The sequence below is a fragment of the Octodon degus genome, unplaced genomic scaffold, assembly GCF_000260255.1.
Source record: "Octodon degus isolate 3935 unplaced genomic scaffold, OctDeg1.0 scaffold00002, whole genome shotgun sequence".
Taxonomy (NCBI): Eukaryota; Metazoa; Chordata; class Mammalia; order Rodentia; family Octodontidae; genus Octodon; species Octodon degus.
The window spans coordinates 563,431-569,102 of NW_004524578.1; the positions used below are offsets into that span (position 1 = coordinate 563,431).

A 5,672-nucleotide genomic window follows, 5' to 3' on the forward strand; every position below is an offset into this window, starting at 1 on the left:
CAGTGTCTTCCACTTGTTCCTTAGTACAACCCCCCCCCCCCACTGTTCACCTTACATCTAGTTTCTGGGCGAAAGACTTCCCATTAGAGATGGGGGAAAGGATTTGTGTTCGCACATTTAACCACACACATTGGAATAAAACCGGTATTTCTACGATTTGGTGGTTGACATTCGGGCAGTAAGCTCACCAAAAATGAAACAAATCCGAGTTTTGTTACTATAAGAGCAAGCAGTACGCACCCCCATCCAATTTTTGAATGTTTGGTCTTATAACTTTTATTATATTTCTTCCTGAAAATTTGATGGTGCTGTGTGTTTATAATTTTCACAGGTCTGAGTTTTAAAACTGAGGCATAAACACTTATTTTTAAAAGAGCAAAAACAGCCATTGTTAAATGAACAACAAATAAGTAAGGTTTATCTCCTCTAACTGTTTCTCCAGAAAAATTTCATTTTTCTTATAATTTGTGATTGCTTTTGCATTTCTCCACTCGATAAATACTACAGCCCATGTAGTTTGAACAGAGAACAAAATTAACCATATATGCAGTATCTATGCCATGACATAATACATTAATCGGATGAAGATGGACCAGCCAGGCAGGAAAATCCCAAGTATTTGGATAGAAAAGCCATTTGACTGAAAACGTCTTTCAAAGCTTTTATCATGTACCTTACTACAAAAAACCCCACATTCCCAGCCTGCATCCAGTTTCTGGGTGACCGGCTTCCCATTAGAGATGAGGGACAGGACATGCATTAGTAGGTTCAACCCATAAGCTGGAAACATATTGTGTTTCTTTGATTTTTCAAGTAACATTTGCTCAATAAGGAAAAAGACAAATTAAGGAAGGGAAAAGGTATATTTAGGTACATAAGCAAAATAGTTTGGATAATTGTACTGCCAATTTCTGCTGGTCTTTTGAAAGGAGAAGTTAATGTTTAAATTTTTTTGTTTCTATTTTTGTCTTTCTCTTCTGAATTTCTTACAATTTTTTTGCTATTTTTTTGTTTTTTCTTTAAATGAATCTTGCATTTTAATATCTGGTAGCCTTTGCAACTAATTTGAAGATATCATGAAATAAGTAACTATTACTCTGTTTAGTGAAATTATGTATTGTATTGAATGCAGTTTTTTCTATCATTATTGTGTATTCTTTAAAAATAAAAAAGAGCAAAACCAGGTAGTGTTAAATGAAAAAATTATGGTTTATCTCCTTTAATGGTTTCTATAGAAAGCTCTGTTCTTCATATAATCTGAGACTGATTCTGCCTTTTTCCACTCAAATACCACAGCACATATAGTTTGCATAGAGTGCAAGCCTCTTTTTATATGTAGTAAAATTAATCTGACATATGCCATGACATAATATATTAATCACATAATTATGAGAGATGATTTTTAGACAATATGATTCTGAAATTCTCAGGATAAGCTTTGGAAGCCACTGAGGTCCGTAGTCTTTAGGAAAAAAATAAACCTTAACTGCTCCTTTCAAAACACCAGCTCTCAGAATTTTCCTGCTGTCACACTCAGATCTAGCTGGTGCAGCCTGTGGGACACATTCCATCCTTCCAACCCATGACTAGCAAAGGAAAAAAGCCTACGTATTTTCTTGCCCTGTACATTCCTGTAGGTGAACAAATCAAGTTAATTTTGACCATGAGGGAAATCGTGCACATCCAGGCTGGTCAATGTGGCACCCAGATTGGTGCCAAGTTTTGATCAGCAGTGAGCACAGCATCGACCCCACCAGCACCTACCACAGGGACAGTGACCTGCAGCTGGACTGCATATCCATGTGCTACAATGAAGCCTCAAGTGGCAAATACGTTCCTCGCACTATTTTGGTGGATCTGGAACCTGGTACCATGGACACTGTTTGATCTGGTCCTTTTGGCCAGATTTTCAGACCATACAATTTTGTTTTTGGTCAGTCAGGGGCAGGCAACAACTGGGCCAAGTGCCACTACACAGAGCAGGCCGAGCTGGTGGACTCTGTCCTGGACATGGTGCGGAAAGAGGCTGAGAGCTGTGACTACCTGCAGGGCTTCCAGCTGATCCACTTGCTGGGCGGAGGCACAGGCTCTGGCATGGGCATTCTGCTCATCAGCAAGATCAAAGAGGAGTACCCCAGCTGCATTATGAACACCTTCACCATAGTGCCCTTGCTTCAATTATTCGACACCATGGTTGAGCCCTACAATGCCACCCTCTCTATCCATCAGCTGGTGAAGAACACAGATGAGACCTACTGCGTTGACAAGGCGGCCCTGTATGACATCTGCTTCCACACCCTCAAGCTGACCATGCCTTCCTATGGGCACCTCAACCACCTGGTCTCAGCCACCATGAGTGGCATCACTACCTACCTCCGCTTTCCTGGCCAGTTCAGTGCTGACCTGCGCAAGTTGGCTGTGAATATGTGGTGACTTCCCACACCTGCACATCCTCATGCCTGACTTCGCTTCTCTCACCAGCCATGGCAGCCAGCAGTACCGCACCCTGACCATGCCCAAGCTCACCCAGCAGGTCTTTGACACTGAGAACATGATGGCCACCTGTGATCCATGTCATGGCCACTACTTCAAAGTGGTTGTTGCCTTCAACAAACAAAGAAATAAACCAGGACTTCAAACATTTCCTCATCTGCCTGGAGAACCGTGATCTTGAATCTTAGAAACTCACCCTGTGGGAACCTTCCTTCTCAGCACAGCCACACAAGTAGAAGTGCCATCTACAGCACAGCCCAAGCAAATCTTTGTCCATTTAGAGCCCTCTGTTTTTTTTTCCCATCTGTATGGTTTTGAACCTCTTGGTGTTTTTGTGAGAGAAATTCCCTGCTCAACCCAAGCTGACGAATATGCCCTCTTAGGTGGTCAGGACACCCAGTGTGTGCTCATGCAGAACACAGGTCCACAGTCTCAAAGGTTGAGCCTAAGACAATGGACAGCAAGAGATCTGCTGAATAATCGGAATGTAGGCAAATTACTGAATAAGTCAAAAGATACAAAAAGCTAAAATCACACAAGCATGAAAACATTTCTGTAAGATTTTGGTGCACAGTAATAAAAAAAATACCAAGTGCAATTTCCTTCCTAGACGTTAGAAAACATAGTATGCCTAGGAGCTGTATTTTGAGTTAGATTTTTTTCCAGTGAAACCAGGGATTGAACTCAGGCCCTTCCACTTGCCAGGCAAGCACTTATTCTACTGAGCTATCTCCCCAGCTCCCTTGAGTTAGATTTTTATATTAGAAACACAAGTAACATTAGTGGTTATACATCAAAGATTGGGAAACTAATCTATGGTTGCACCATGATACACAAGAAGGAAATAATATGCAGACATTTACCAAAAAAAATGTGGAAGGAATCATGTACTACAGTCAGTGTCTGTAGGTTTTGTCAAGAAGGAAATAAAAACAGTTTATCAAAGTGACTCATTAATGTAATCAATGAAAACCTCAATGTTCTGTCAACACAAATAATGTTTTGCTGAACTTTTCCCAACTAGAATGAACGCAGCCCAGTAAGAATGATATTCATAGCTTCCTTTATCATGAGATGGAATAAATTTTTCCTTAGTCCCAGAGAAAATCCATCAATCTCTACTTTTCAATCAGAGTTAAATGGAGGAAATTTTCTGAATATCAGTAAAACAAAGAATACAGAGTAACTGATTTTCTTGGAAGCGATTTTCCAATTCCATTATTAAGGTGTCAAAGTATGAAAACAGTTGAAGACATTTTTTGGAAAAATGATTGTGGATGCACTCTAAGAAAGAGATCAGTAGCCTGAATAAATAACACAAAAATGAATTTTGTTTTAAATAATATTGGTCAAAAATATAGAAGAAAGGAAGATAACCAGAAAAAAGAGAAAAATACGTATAGATTGAATAGCTTTGCAAATAACAAATTATATAAATTAAGAACAAATATTACCAGGCATGGCACAAGGATGACAGGTTGCTGCAGAAACACATTCTGACACAAAAGACTTGCAATCTGCAGGATTTGGAGGAGGGAAGGGAGCAGCTGTTCTTGGCCCAGGGAGTCCACAGGGAGGCTGGGTACTCAGCAGCTGTGGCACGCGAGGCCAGAGGAGCTGGCTTCCTCCCTGGCATCTGCTCTTGAGGAGGAGGTACTCACGTTTGGGTCTACAAGTTCCTGCCACTTCTGGTGGTCAGAGGCATCGGGGCCTAGACTACAGGGAGGTAAATGATGATTGCAGGCCTGTAATAAAATCCACGGGGAACGTGCTAATACCTAAAGCTGCAAGCTCCTTGGGCTGGCTTGACTAAGTTTCTCAAGGCCATTAGAGACGTCAGGCTAGGGCAGTGCTCTTTTGTTTGCAAGCTGCAGTTCAGACCACAAGCGAGGCACACTGCTCTTCAACCTTCTTTCTCTGTTTTAGATAATTACATCGGATAAGTAAATGGTTTCTATAGAGAATTTTTTAAAAAGAAAACTGAAGCCAGATGGAAACTTTTGTCTTTTTTTTTTTTTTTGGGCAGAACCAGGGATTGAACTCAGGCCCTTGCACTTGCCAGGGAAGCACTTATTCTACTGAGCCATCTCCCTGGCCCTAAGGCTTTTGTCTTGATGGGAAGGGAAGAGAAAAGAACACAGAGGAGGAGAAGCAGGAAGAGTCCTGACATCTGCAGCACATTTATCTCTACACTGCAGAGGTAGAATGTCACCCAGAACCTCTTGACTAATGGATTATCCACATGGCTTGCCCTGGGGACCCTGTGTTCTTGAGAATAGAGCAGCCTATACCTGTGACTTTCCTCAACACCCAGTGTTGTATGAAGACTATTTTTTTTGTTAATTGGAGTCATATTAATTAAATTACAGAAGACTTGGACAAAGATAGAGAAACTAATGAGTAAAAAAGAAGTGTCATTGAATCTTGACCTGCACATAGGGGAGGGTTTTTTTTTTTCAATAGTCCGTAAAATCTAAAAGGAGGTATCAAATTTATGTGTAACTTCACCTGTCCCAAAAATGAATTCCACATGGGTTTTATACCTGAAAACAAATACAATATAATATGACATGCAGAATGTAATTTAGGAAAAGAATTTCTTGATAAAGGATCGGGCATGACTTCTTAAATGAGATGGAATATGCTCATCCCATAAAAGATACTTTGTCGTAGTTGACATGAGTGATGTCTATGACAGACCAAGTCCAGCTCAAGTTTCTTCTGTCGTTTTAGCTCAGGTCAAAGTTAGAACCTGATGTAGCTAAAGCAAAATGGGTCTTGAAGGACCACTGTGTACTCATACAATCCAATTCTAGAAAGAACCCCCATATCTTCTCTTCTCTCCTGTTCCCTTGTGTGGGGATCACACTGTAGAGCTCCCTCCTATTTGTCACTGAGAATGGAACACTGCACCTTACCTTTCTCAGCAGGACACTTCCCCAAGAATCCGGTTCTGTCAGTTTAGGAGGGATCTGCCACTACCTGTGGCAACATCCTGGGGATTTCTCCTCCACAGATCTCCTCCGCTGATCCTTGTCTCTAAAGTCCAACTTGTGCTTTTAGGCTAAGCCCAACCTTGCTCTTGATCTACAAATCTCATTTTCATTATACAATAATATGAATATTTTAATGATTTGCATTTCAGCTAAAAGTCAACTTAAACTAAAAGTAAATGGAAC

At 40.7% G+C, this 5,672-nt stretch overlaps 1 pseudogene; it reads left to right on the forward strand.

Annotated features, from left to right (window-relative positions):
* The first annotated feature begins 1,663 nt into the window (after positions 1–1,663).
* LOC101563956 lies at positions 1,664–2,668 on the forward strand (annotated as a pseudogene).
* The last annotated feature ends 3,004 nt before the right edge of the window (positions 2,669–5,672 follow it).